The sequence below is a fragment of the Cyclopterus lumpus genome, chromosome 5 (assembly GCF_009769545.1).
Source record: "Cyclopterus lumpus isolate fCycLum1 chromosome 5, fCycLum1.pri, whole genome shotgun sequence".
Lineage (NCBI taxonomy): Eukaryota > Metazoa > Chordata > Actinopteri > Perciformes > Cyclopteridae > Cyclopterus > Cyclopterus lumpus.
The window spans coordinates 4,170,153-4,185,163 of NC_046970.1; the positions used below are offsets into that span (position 1 = coordinate 4,170,153).

The 15,011-nt window shown below is 45.3% G+C and overlaps 1 protein-coding gene across 1 annotated transcript in view; it reads right to left on the reverse strand.

Annotated features, from left to right (window-relative positions):
* Nucleotides 1-15,011, reverse strand: part of cntn4 (contactin 4) — a 118,902-nt gene that overhangs the window by 58,911 nt on the left and 44,980 nt on the right. The window lies entirely within an intron of this gene.

The following is a 15,011-nucleotide window of genomic DNA, read 5'->3' on the forward strand; positions in this document are numbered from 1 at the left end:
AAAGGAATGTGCAACAGGAATGCGCAACAGGAACGCACGTGTGGTTTAAGCCTCCCTGGTCAAGTGGAGCGACAAATTCAGACCAACAACTTTCTACATGCACGGCCCCCCCCCGCCCCGCTACGGTGATGGAACTGGCCAAAAGCCGGCAAAGCCTCACCGCTTGGTCACTCTATATTCATGTAGTAAATATACGAATGTCAATGAGGTGGCAATCTGCATGAGAAATAAAGAAAGAAATGGCTTCTAATAATAATTTGACCTGGACAGACGTGGTTTCCACGGTAGTTTGTAATACAGGCACGTTAGCTAGCATTCACTACAAATTACCAACATAACAAATGAATGAGCGCAATCACATGAATATGTAACATAATATCAATGTCATTATCTACCGCAGCCACACCACATGCTAGCCAGCTAACAAGTGAACTCATGGCGGTTTTTTTCCGCGGTGACTAGCGAGCTAAAGCTAGCTACTTCCATCACTCATTCTCCAAAGAGTTGTGCGGACACGCTGACAGTCATGATGCAAACGTGTTTTGTATTCATGGGAGATTATGAATACAAAACAATTATAGAACGACATCTCAACCGTCTTAGAGGCACCGAAAAGGTGCGACTTATCACTAACAGGAAGTGAGGCGTCGCGTTAAGGAGTAACCGTCAGATTGCTGAAATCAATAACACATTGCTGGAGTTTAAATGTCAACCTTTCCTCCGATGTCACATCATTGTGTTGGGAGTATTTCAATGAGCCAAACCCACATTTTGACACCTTGATCGACACGTAAAATAAGGTTTTTGTGCTTCCTTTTCAAGACTTAGTTTATGCAGTTATCTGGCTCATTGGGCTTCCATCATTAGATGCTTAAAAGAAAGTGAACAGATTATGAATATCAAAAGCCAGTCATTGAGAATGTGATAAAAGAGTGATGGTTTTGTAATTACTAACTAACAACAATTATTGACTGACTGCTACAGTGGATTCAATTATGTAATTATGGGACTCCGTTAACCTGGTTAATTCAGTGCGAACCGGCGTTTGAATTGAAACATGTGCACGGCAAAATGTGAACAACGCAGGTTTTTAGGATGTAACGAATACCCCTTTCGTCAAAAAAAACACTGTGAATCGCCGTCACCGTCGCACTCACTAGTGCTATAACTCAACCGCGGACGCCATCTCCTCCATAAGCTCACGTGCAGGGATGCAAGAGATGTGGATGCAGAAAAGAAAAAGACCGAACCTCATCCTTTCCTCTCCTGCGACTTCATGAAACGAGCGTCACTTCACGAATGCAAACACAGTGACACAAGAGTAATACATTTTCCATAATGTTGGAGAACTGGATACATTATATCAGTAACCTATATGGCTGAAGACATCTCCTGGATAAGTTATTTACATTATTAAAGTCAATTAATCAAAACCTGAGTTTTGCAGAGAGCCTAACTGACAGGCGTGCGGTATTTTTCCCCTTGAGTCTTAACCGTATCACTTGCTAGCGGACCAGCAATTAAACAAAAGAGTCTTGGAGGAGCCCCTCTCGGCTCCCCTTGCTGCTCGCTGGCCATTTATCACAGCATGACCCAATGCTCCCCTGCTGGCCGAGAGGAGATGGCACCGCACTCTGCAGGAAGCGGCCCCGCCGGAACCCTTTCGGGCTTTTGGCTGCCGCGCGTGCGGCGCTGAGCGCAGAGCGGTGGCACAGCAGAGGTCCGCGGGGACACGGGACACTTGAAGGCAGGATAAGGCACGTTGTTTGTTGTTTGTTTCCTCTCCAGCACTTTCCGTCCACGGCTGCACCTGCTCTCGTTTCTATGTTTAAACTCTACATGAGTGCGTGGCATAACATGAGCCGCAGAGCGCCACAATGAACGGGGTCATAATGAGATGTCCCCGCAGCTGGCCGAGCAGTCTTCATAAAATCATCCAGGGCATTGGTTTTATGGGTTACACAATGCTCCCTGACTTAAAAAAAAGAAAGGACATCTCAAAGACAAAATGGGGAGGGAATCCAGCTGCCATGAGAGTATTACGACCACTGCCATGGCAACAGATAATGAGATTTATTTGTAATGTAACGACGGCAGCACACATTTACAATTTAGGTTGTTTTAAACTATAGTCTGATGTGGCAAATGTCTTTTCAAATCTGACAATACACAATGATCTTGATGTTGTACTTTGTAAAATGCAACTCGACCAGCTATTATGGCTCCTTTTACATTTTCCCAAAAACATGATCCATTGTAGCGAGGTTGGCAGATGTCCCTCAAGAGTTCTTTGCGGTTGCACCTCCAGGTTAAAGATCACTTTGCATAAGTCACAATGAATGAAGCTGCTTCACACACAAAAGGAGGCAGAGGAGCCTCTTCAAAGGACGGGCCTCCCTGAATATTCAAAGACTCGAACAAGTCGCTGAAGTCAAACATGCCGGTCTCCCTTCGCGGTTAAGATCACGCCCAGACTGATTTGAGATTGTTTAAAGACGGAGAAAAAAGATGGTGGGCAGTATTCCCAAAGTAGGTCTATCACCCTTTATGACAGTCCAGAAAGGGAAAGACTCTATCAGCGTTGGGGCACCTGCGGATGGACGCACATACAGTTATGTGTGTATGCTGTCAGACGAAATGCTACTCTGCAGTGTGAGCAGTCAGTTTCACGGAGGCCAGTTCAAATCAATGAAAAACCAGAAGGGCAACCCCTGCTTCGAATGGCCGCCGTCAGCCTCATAGACAAGGGGGCCTGCTACACCTGCTAGTTGGCTCAGAAGACAGTTTACCTGGCCTCCTGCCTCCTTGGCCGTGCCTCCTGCCTCATGGGCCCGGCCTCATGGGCCCAGCCTCCTTGGCTGTGCCTCCTGCCTCATGGGCCCGGCCTCCTGCCTCCTTGGCCCTGCCTCATGGGCCCAGCCTCCTTGGCCGTGCCTCATGGGCCCAGCCTCCTGCCTCATGGGCCCGGCCTCCTGCCTTCTTGGCCCTGCCTCCTGCCATGGCCCTGCTGATGCCCTTCCCCTCTACCTCCTTCTGTTTACATGGATTGCGGTTATCTGGATCGTGGTCCATGCCTACTACTCATTAGTAGTCAATATTCATTGAGTGTGTTGTATCTCTGTAACGCTGTTCATTCTGTACACATGACATCTGTTGCTTCTGTCCATCCGGGGAGAGGGATCCTCCTCTGTTGCTCTTCTGAAGGTTTCTTCACGTGAAAGGGTTTTTTGGACAGGGATGCTCCTCGGCCCTTCACAGCAGCCCACTGCTCATAAATTGGGTTAAATGCAGAGACTAAATATCATGTACGTATGCAAACACATGTAATAAGACAAACGTAATACAGTTTAAGTAACTTCCGTACTTGACAAATGCCATGTAGCCTAAGGAAGTTACATAAGGGCATTTATTTGAACCCAAACCATGATCTATTCTTGCATAAACAATCAATTCTCAAAGTTATGTTTCATTTAATGTTCTAAATGGGCGAGGAATACTACAAATGTAATTTGTCCTTGGCCCATGTTACGCCCTTTTTAACTAGTATTTTAATAGTTTGTTCCTTTTTATGTCTTTTATTTTGGAAGTTGTGTCACTGCAGTCGGTGCATTTCCGGTTGCGCTTTTATTTTGAAGGTACAGGACCGGAAGTTGTTGGTAAGAAGCGGGAGGAAATGAAAAGTTGCTATAACGACGAGAAATAGTGATAAAAACAAGTAAGAAAGTTACCTGGCCGATATGGGCACAAGGTTAGTACCTGTTCAAGCTACCTTTTGAGAACATATTCTTGTTGTTTTGTCAGAGCTCAAGCTAACCAACTGCTATTTCCGTTTTTCATAGTTTTTACGGTGAGTTCAATAAACACGTATGAACCATCAGTTAAAGGCTCCAGACTATAATTCACCCGGGGATCCTACAGTATGCACTTATTATTTTATCTAATCATCAATTTGTACATGTGTCCATTACTTCGCTGTTGCCAAATAAACCTCATGGCGTCACCCAAAACATCCGCTAGGGGGACATTGCAGACCTTCGCTGGTTTCTCCACCTTCATAAATGTGGCATCATGGAAGCCAACGGCGGAAGAAGTCGAGCTCCGCTTCTCCCTCTAAAACAGTTGATTTAAGGAAGATGGAATAATCGCGGCGAGTGCGACAACTGGGCGGAGTCCGTGTGAAGCGTCGTGTGTCTGTTACACTCAGCGACGTCAGCCAGCCGTCTCTTGGAATGTGACTAATTTCTGCACAGTGCAGACCCCGGCCTGCTTCTGTTCCTCCTGCTGCAGCTCTAAAGCCGAGCCAGCCACTCGGTCTCGTACGTACTCTACTCGCAAAGAACCCCGAAATAAAATTAGATACATATATTCTTTTTGCCAAACAAACAAAAGCAGCCATCTGTCAAAACAAAAGGGCGTTTGCGTTTTTTTTTTTTACTGTTGCATCAGGATGTTTTGGCACGATAATATCATCAGCAACGGCATCTCATAATTTCATATTAGTAATGCATGTAAGAGCACACTGTGACGACGAGATGCATTCTGAAAGCGGACACGCTTTCCAAAATACGCAAATTCACAACGAAGCGCTTCACACGCCGGGTAATTCTCCGATTACAGGCCGTCGGTGGCCTGGCGTAACACTCACAAGCAAAGGGGTCCGCCGGGTGGTGTGAAACAACGTAGAACGACTTCTCCCTCTAAATACGCTAGAAAAAACAAACTCACAATTTGGTCGAATTAGGATCTACACTTTCTGCCAATTTACAAGAGCATATTTGAAAAGGATGCCTCTTTGCACAGCCCCTCCTCCCCACCCCCACCGACACACACACACACAGATAAACTACCGTCAGCCCGCATTGTGTGGCTGAGTGCAGTGCTCCCCTACACGACCGGGTCACATGCTCTATGTTCTATGAGCCTCGGGTGGGAGTAAAACACACACACACACACACACGCACAGACACACAAAGATCTACTCTTAGATGCACACAAGTGATTTCCGTCCTGAGTGCCCCTTAAAGGTCTTTCCCCCATTAGAACATAAAGGTCGGCAGCATTAGGTCCGCGCCTAAAACGCAGTAATCGCGTCGCACAAAAGAGCGCGGCTGGGGTCACACTGGCAGCCCATTAAACGCGGCCGGCTTTGAAAGCGACGGGAACTGACAGGCTCTCAGCATCCCCTCGCTGCCCCTGATCCACAGTGGCAGACAGGAAGTTGAACTGGACCGCACGTTTTTTGGGAGAAAAACACACATTTTGGGAGAAAACACACACATTTTGGAGTTGTGTCGTGATTTAAGAAAATACGCGTCGTGGCCAGGTTGAGATAATCTCCCCGCCGTCCTTTGAGTCTGCCGATAGTGATTACCATATATTGCTGGCAGGCTCCGACATTGGCCTGTCAGATGAAGAGTGAGTGTGTGGATGGCGCGTGGAGGCAGCACCCCGCTCTGCCTTTGTGTTGGGATCAGGACTGGCAGGGTGCGTCATGCCTGATCTGCACTGAGGCGGTTCTTTATAGTCTCTTCACTGCCGACTGGAAGAGCAGGTAGGATCGCTGATGACGATGGTCACGTTAGAAGACATACAGCACTGTGCTCCTCGAGAATAACGCCGTCGAAATTCTACTAAAGGGTGCAGTAAACTGATTATCCACGCATCCAGGAGACGCACTGTATTTATTCCCCGATATTGTTACATTTGTGAACAATAAATGGTTGTAGAAAATTGGCAGGAGAGCTATCGGCAATAAGGGCAGCGCAGTCAACAATAACGGAGGTTGCGTTGAGTTATATCAGGATGCGTTCGTGCTCTTTTAAAGAAAAAATAATAATAGCCTGAGGTGAAGGTAAAGTATAATGTTCACCAAGATGGGTTCAAATGTAATCTTGTAAAATGTGGTTCTCGGCTCCAATAAATAACAGTTGTTTGAGAGAGATGTTATCGGGGCAATATGTACTAGATATTAGGAAGGTGATTACGACCCGTGATGTGTGGTGTGCTTTAGGGCGTGGCTACCTTGTGATTGACAGGTCACTCGACCGCGGCGTTTTACAGCCCGGGAATTGACCTGTGTTTTATCGTCTCGGAACTCTCGGTTTCCAGTTCATGAAAGTTGATTGCAACATCTTCGGTCGCCGTTATAATGAACAGTAATAAGTTATAATTGGATGTTATTAGTGGGGGCGAATTCACAAAAGGATTTCTGGTTTTACGGCCGCTAATCCTACACTGGACGAAAAGAAGCCGTGTAGTTCTCAAAGCACCCACAAAGGTTGAGATGCACCCCTAGCGATACGAGCGTCTTTAAATGAGCCAATACGCAGATATGCTAGGCATTTATCGAGCTTTTCCTATGATTTGTCATCATAATCCACCTAACAATTAAAACCAAAACAAGTAAGGCAGTGAAGTACAAATTGTATCAACGATAGTCAAAGCTAAGGTAAAAGTTAACGACAATCTGTCCATCACTGGCACGCTAACCTTCTATGTGTCGTGGCAACTGTAAAGGACTCTAAAATAGACGGAGAAACATTCGAGTGAGAACAAAGTGGCTTGCATCATTCTTTCAACAGGCGAGACTGGGCGTGCTGGGACTGATGGGACCACATGAATCCTCAATGGTCCTGCACTCAGGAGACAGCCGCTTGCAGCGATGCAGCTGCTGATCCACTGCAGGTCGAGGAAAAAACAAACAAACAAGGGCGACCAGTAAACACACCTCGAGACACCTTGTTTTTTTTTATTTTAGAAAACCCTCGCCATGATTGCAGCGAACTGGTCTCCTCCTTTGTGTTCCAGAAACGTGATCCCTCCTCGCGCAGCAGAAGATATGCACACGACTTCATTACTCCACTGGGTATTTACATAGCAAATAGTCGTTCGCTGCTATATTAACGCTCTGAATGTCAACCTGCTTGGTTCGGATGGCACAGTCGCGCTCTTCGCCGGCAGTAATGTAGCTGTACAGACGAGCCAGCTACGTGATGCTCTGGCCTCAACTCAAAAACTGCAGTCCCGTGCTCCGCTAAGCGAGGCGAGGTGGTGTGGACCGAGCTGTCATGTTTTCGACAATTGTTATTTCCCCCCTTGCACAGCAGGTGACAGCGCATTTCTTCTGGGATGAAATCCCCCACGGGCACCGGGGTATTTGTGTGTTTATGTGGCGGCAACCGTGGAGGCTGAAGACAGGGGAGAGGGGGTGGAGATGCTGCTCACACACACTGTCGACCAGGAAGAGCAAAGCAAAGCCGGAGCCTCGGAAATATAGTTCTGTACTGTATACATGTGAACCTACAGCACCTACACACCCCACACACCCACACACACACACACACACACTCTCTCTCTCGACATGCAGCAGCTCTGTGTCCTTTAAGAAGCTTAAAAAGAGATTGAGGGGGCATGTCACTCACACATGTCTTCTGGGAAAACACGTGTGCGCTCGCTCCACTCCCGACTCCTCCGTGACCTTTCTCATACGTGATTAGAAAACTCCAATCAGGAGTGTCACCGCCTGAAGACACACTATATCCCCATTTCATGCTGCTGTCATGTTGCCGGCTGCTTGTCACTGAAGTTTCTCTTCACTGTGAGGTAACTGAGTCACATTACGTCAAAACCGTGATGGGGGGGGGGCTCTGTGGGTTGGGCATGGATGTTGTGACAGTGACATGTGATATGATTCCGCGGAGCTGAAGTCCCCAGACGGATGAATAGGAGAGGGGAAAAGGAGATTACTCACAGAGATTGTGAAATGTGTCGTCTGCTGATCAGATTAAATGCAGAATAATCCCTGACGGGTGGAAAAAAAATTTAAAAACCCACCTGCGTAAATATGAGTCAAGTACAGTATCATCAACAAACACTACTGGAGTAAACAGGTCCTTCCTCATAGTGCACGGAGAGGTTTGTGTTTCTTCGTCGCACAGTGGCTTCAACAAGCATCGCTTAGATTTGGGGATTTGACATTAAAAGATCCCAATTTGCCTGACAATAACAACCAATGCTGTCGTGTTCTCTTTTTTAAATGTTAAACAGATTTTCTTTTGTCGTGTTGTTTGAGGATTAGAAAAGGGGAGAAAAAAAAAATCACCTGTGAAAATCACTCAAGGCATGAACAGCACCGATAAGGGGATTTTCACCACTTCTGTTAAATATGTCTCCTTAATTAACCATTGCGATGCCATTTTCAATAAATGTTTACATCATTATTCTGACTATTTTCAAGCCTCGAAATTAAGAGGCTAGATTCTTCTTTTCTTTTCAGGCCCAGTACAAAATCCAACACAGTGACTCTAAATATACCCGATTTAGTGCTCTGCTGTTAGCTTACATATCTGGATTATTGTGTGTATTTTTCCTCCCACTCTCTGTGTGTGTGTGTGTGTGTGTTGGGATCTGGGCTACTCTTCCACTGCATGTTATCTGCACTGCGCTCATTCGAAGGTTACAGCTTATCGCCGCCGTCCCGATGGAAGCGCGGCATCCGCACTCCGGTTCCCCCTCAGGTAAACACCGCCAGCTCGGTCAGAAGTGCCGTAGTTTGCGGGGCCGTCAACATGTTGTGGGGTAGGCAATAGGTGTGCTGTGAATGTCAAATTTAGCATGTTGTTTAGCCATCGTTCTTTGATGGAAAAAATATCGCTACTTTGTGTGTTGCTGATCTATGATCAATTGAAAAACCAAAAGTGAATGTGGATAGCCACACGTTGTAAATACAGTACTGATGGCAGCAGATAAATATCATGGGGCTATAATATACAGGGCTACAGGTTATGGGTGGAAAGAAGGTGCCACATTCATAGCCCACTCAAACCAGGACACTACCACCAGTTTAGCAACGGCAAGCCACTGTTATTACTGTTGGTTATTACTTAAATGTTTAGTTTTGGTTAATACCTCAGTTTCTACGCCATCGAACACACACTCATACACACATGAGTTATGCAGCAGATGTGTGCTATCCAACTTGCAGCCCACCACCCCGCAACCATCGCCCGGTTGCGTCCGAACACATCCTTCTGCATGGACGAGGCCCGCCGCATACAGTGGGGCAGGACAGCTGTCTTCCATGCATAATGTGTCCTCTGAGAGCCCCCTGTGGCAGGTGGAGGCCCTCCAGAGCCTCGGGCATACACCAAGGGTCCCACCGCTACGGGAAGGTCTGCAAACATACGGTGCTGAATAGGGGGATGCGGATGAGGTTTGTTTTTTTCCTTGAACGTGCCACCCACATGCAGAATTTGATTAAAATGAAATGAGGTCCTTGCGAGGGAGGAAAGGTGGCCCGGCAGTCATTATTGTCTTGTTATTGGCTGTCAGGCTGCTGATGCCATGCTGAGATATCTCGTCTTTGTCAAAGGAATGTCATATGAATATGACTGCAGATGAATGAACATATGCAAGATATTCTCCAAGTCTAAGCATGCAAAAGCATACTACAAGCACTGAATATTTATCACCATCTCTCCCCCCCCCCCCCCCCCGGTCTTATTTTTCTCATATGCAGTTCGGTATTCAGGGTTTAGGCCAGAGTTGCTACGCTTTATAATATCCGCTCAAAGCAACCTGATGCAACAGGAAACACAAAATGCTTTCTATTCAGAAGCAGGGAAATTGGCTCACAAACAGGAGCTTGTAATGTCCGTCACCCATATCACAACAGTGTTTGTTAGACAACGTCAACTTAACAGCACAAACTTTGAAATGTATTTTGGTCGATTACAAATCGCCAGGAGAGGAAAAGTCTTCCCCAATAGCCCTTTGAGTAAAGGACATTGCGTTTCATGAATATGAAATTGTATTTCATTATTACCATTACTTTGCATTCCCTGTTAGGCAGGGCTGCACATTTCGAGTGCATTCCCTCATATCATTAGTCATCTTGTTTCAATGAATTTATGTGAAAACATACACCGATGCCTATCTCCTGACCTACGCAGTCACAAGTAAATAATGTGGTACAAGTGACCAAGGAGCAACACACGTAGTATATCGAGCAAGTATGGAAAGTTACGTGAAATCAAAGTTACGTGAAATCAAAGTGACGTGATATGACAGTTACTTAAAATGAAAGTGGCGTGGTATGAAAGTTGCATGTTATGAATGTTGCGTGGTATGACAGTTACGTGGTATGACAGTTACATGTTATGAATGTTGCGTGGTATGACAGTTACGTGGTATGACAGTTACGTGGTATGACAGTTACGTGGTATGACAGTTACATGTTATGAATGTTGCGTGGTATGACAGTTACGTGGTATGACAGTTACGTGGTATGACAGTTACGTGGTATGAATGTTGCGTGGTATGAATGTTGCGTGGTATGAATGTTGCGTGGTATGAATGTTGCGTGGTATGACAGTTACGTGGTATGACAGTTGCGTGGTATGAAAGTTGCGTGGTATGAAAGTTGCGTGGTATGACAGTTACGTGGTATGACAGTTACGTGGTATGACAGGTACGTGGTATGACAGTTGCGTGGTATGACAGTTGCGTGGTATGACAGGTACGTGGTATGACAGTTGCGTGGTATGACAGTTGCGTGGTATGACAGTTGCGTGGTATGACAGTTGCGTGGTATGACAGTTGCGTGGTATGACAGTTACGTGGTATGACAGTTGCGTGGTATGACAGTTGCGTGGTATGACAGTTACGTGGTATGACAGTTACGTGGTATGACAGTTACGTGGTATGACAGTTACGTGGTATGACAGGTACGTGGTATGACAGTTGCGTGGTATGACAGTTGCGTGGTATGACAGTTGCGTGGTATGACAGTTACGTGGTATGACAGTTACATGGTATGATAGTTGCGTGGTATGACAGTTGCGTGGTATGACAGTTACGTGGTATGACAGGTACGTGGTATGACAGTTGCGTGGTATGATAGTTGCGTGGTATGATAGTTGCGTGGTATGAAAGTTGCGTGGTATGACAGTTGCGTGGTATGACAGTTGCGTGGTATGACAGTTGCGTGGTATGACAGTTACGTGGTATGACAGTTACGTGGTATGACAGTTACGTGGTATGACAGTTACGTGGTATGACAGTTGCGTGGTATGAATGTTGCGTGGTATGAATGTTGCGTGGTATGACAGTTACGTGGTATGACAGGTACGTGGTATGACAGTTGCGTGGTATGACAGTTGCGTGGTCTGACAGTTACGTGGTATGACAGGTACGTGGTATGACAGTTGCGTGGTATGACAGTTACGTGGTATGACAGTTACGTGGTATGACAGTTACGTGGTATGACAGTTACGTGGTATGACAGGTACGTGGTATGACAGTTGCGTGGTATGACAGTTGCGTGGTATGACAGTTGCGTGGTATGACAGTTACGTGGTATGACAGTTACATGGTATGATAGTTGCGTGGTATGACAGTTGCGTGGTATGACAGTTACGTGGTATGACAGGTACGTGGTATGACAGTTGCGTGGTATGATAGTTGCGTGGTATGATAGTTGCGTGGTATGAAAGTTGCGTGGTATGACAGTTGCGTGGTATGACAGTTGCGTGGTATGACAGTTGCGTGGTATGACAGTTACGTGGTATGACAGTTACGTGGTATGACAGTTACGTGGTATGACAGTTACGTGGTATGACAGTTGCGTGGTATGACAGTTGCGTGGTATGAATGTTGCGTGGTATAAATGTTGCGTGGTATGACAGTTACGTGGTATGACAGTTGCGTGGTATGAAAGTTGCGTGGTATGAAAGTTGCGTGGTATGAAAGTTGCGTGGTATGAAAGTTGCGTGGTATGAAAGTTACGTGGTATGAAAGTTGCGTGGTATGAAAGTTGCGTGGTAAGAAAGTTGCGTGGTATGAAAGTTGCGTGGTATGAAAGTTGCGTGGTATGACAGTTGCGTGGTATGACAGTTACGTGGTATGACAGTTACATGGTATGACAGTTACGTGGTATGACAGGTACGTGGTATAAAAACATGTATAACAAGCAAGGAAGTCTGCCGGTGGGAGAAGTGGTAGACGGGTCAAACAAACATAGGACTTTCACCCAGGGGACCACCGTTTGTGTCCCCAGTGAAACCAAATGTAAACATTAACTTTACGCTTGATACGTTGTCATGCTTCTTATGGAACGTTAAGTCAGAAGGTCCGCTAACGGCGATTGTTGTTTTTTTGCGCGAGTTAAGGTTCCTCTGTTACTTTACTACGTTATTATTTGAACACAAACCATCATGTTATTTCTAATCTTAACCAAATAGTTTTCTTGCCCTAACCAATCTTACAACGTTAACCTTGTGTCACGTTCTACAAGCGTGACACAGCGCTGAAATGAAACTTATTTTATGTTCAGAAACGTCGAGATTCAACGTATCCCGTGGTTTTCACAGAAGTTCGATGCCAACATTTCCTCTGGCGACAGGGCTGCCAATGCATTTACAATAAAATAATAAAACAACTGAGATAGATGACTGGGCTGCTTCCTGAATTTGTGTATAAAAGCTGCATCAATAACCAAAATGTAATTGGTCCACCAATGAAATGCAGATTGATTTAAAGAGACCACAAGAAAAAAATAATGCAACTGACAAAAGTTGCAATGCAAAACAATGAAGTGAATGAGGTGAGATTCAATGTGATGGGATTGCACGATTGAAAAAGAGCCTGATCGTTGACATATTTCACAGTAATGAAGTGAAACCACTGGCTAAACAGTAGGACACATTTTCAAAAGAGAAGGATGTGTGTCTTTTTTCCCAACCCTCTCGGTTGCTCTCAGCCTCCAAGCCCTCCCTTTCCAACAGAAGACATAACTCTTTACAAGGAGGTCAAACATGGATTGTGTCATTTGTCAAAGAGGCACATTAATTAGCTAAAACACGGGGGAGCTTTTGGCAAACTTTACTCAAACAGGAGGAAATGGGGCATTTATTAGGGACTATATTCAGCAGTGGATTGATACACATTTCATACATTCGGGAGTATTTACATCAGCAGGGCGGGATTGAGTCAAAATAAACTCCAGCGTGTGTTAACGGGGATGAAGGAACATGGTCCTCTTCTGATTAAAACCAATCAAGTGTATTTTAAAGGGCATTTGTATCATGCTACTGAAGATTCTGAAATTAGCCACAACGAATAATATGAGAACATTTGTCAAATTTCAAACAGGCAGTAAGTGTACATGAAAAAAAAACATCAGGCCGATTGACTGATGATAATAATATATTTGTGACATCTAGTTCCAGGTCGTGGCATGCCATCTACAAGCAGCAAACACAGGGAGCCATCCCCAAGTATAATTGGGTTTAGGAAGACAGATGCTTATTCAATGCAATTCATTTCCTTTCCAGGCCAAGTCAATTTAAACTAATTCAAAACATGAAATTAAATTGCTGACTAAGCTTTCAAGGCAATCCCTTTGATTTCACGGTGACGGGGTGGGGGGCACGGGGGGGGGGGGGGGGACAAATCTGCATTGCCAGGTTACCGGCAGTAAGCATTCCCTACTAAAAAGCAGAGGCAAGTGCCATTTTGGATGCAACAAAAGCAACAAGGCAGGTCAACAAAGACAACACGTACTTGCAAAACACTTGCAGATTGAATACAATCCCGACCGGCGGCTTGGCTAGACGTGTATTTGGGTTGTTTAGTGCCAACAGCCTGGTGTGGCAAAGCCTGCTCGGTGTCTGTTGTTTACTGTTTCATTCCCCCTGGTGAGCAAGTCGATACATGTAACCGACACTGAATGTGTTGCTATTGAATATGGTTGTTGCTCTCCGTGCAGATTTGTATCATGTGGCTTTGTCTGAAACATAGAGGCAAGACATGCTTAAACAGGTGTCACGGCAACAATTTGATCATTTCATGTCAGGGCTTAAAAGGGAGGGGGGGGGGGGGGGGTCCCACATCGAAACACTGTTTACTGCACCTGATCAAAAGCAAAAAGAACCATGACAACAACCAAATGACATGCTGATAGTAGCTTCTACTACAGCTGGGAGATGTAACTCACTGAAATGGACTGCTAATTGACAGCTTGTAATGGCGCTTGTATAGAAGTGAGGAGACGAGTGTCTTGAGGGGGCTTTTTCATGTGCCTGAAAATGCCTGTCATGTTGGAATTATTTCCCCATTGGTAAAAAAAAAAACTAAAAAAAAATTAATTGGATTGTCAGCACAAATTGTCAGATGTGAAAAGATTCAGCGAAGCAACTGTTCACACCAGAGATGACACTTGAATACCGGCGTTTCAGCCCGACCACTTGGAAATAATAAGGGTATTCCAGATTGCCGTGGAGCCTGCCAAGCTTTCGCCAGGTTAAAGCACCGAAAGGATACGAGCCCCAAACAATTACCATCAGCACAGCGGACCTGTGCACAAATCTGTTTGGTGGCTGTCAATTGAGGGAATGTAATTCCAGCAGCTGTTGCACTTGGAAGATCCAATAAGAGAAGAGCGAGGCAAACGGAAGGACACATCTGCTGCAATTATAGACGGAACATATGGAAGATGTTACAGGAAAAACGAGGGCCGTGTCCGAAATGACTCACCTACTCGCCGTAGAGTGGATTTTGTGTTGCGCTGTTCGAATGTACAGCGTATAGCCTGCATCATGGACTCAGAGTATCCCACGATGCATTGTGAAAAGTAATCTACAGCAAATCTTTTCTAACGATAGGAATGTATCTTTATTTCCTGTGTTGTTTTTTTTATCAACGGCAGCGTTTACCGCTTTACAACTTCTGGTCTTTACCTTTCAGAATAAAAGCCCTAGAAATATAAAACCACCACCATTTGTAAATGTAGCTTCTTACGGGCCACATGTTACATCCAATCTATAGCTGCCCAGTTAGCTATGCTAAACCAAGTTAATCCTGGCTCTCTCTTAGTATTTCGCACAGATACGAGCGCACTAATCTCCTCATCTAACTTCAGGCAAGAAAGCAAATTAGCATATTATTAGTTTCTTATCATGCCTTATAAAATTCATCAAGGGCATTGCATGCCTTTGGGTTGATAACAAACAAGG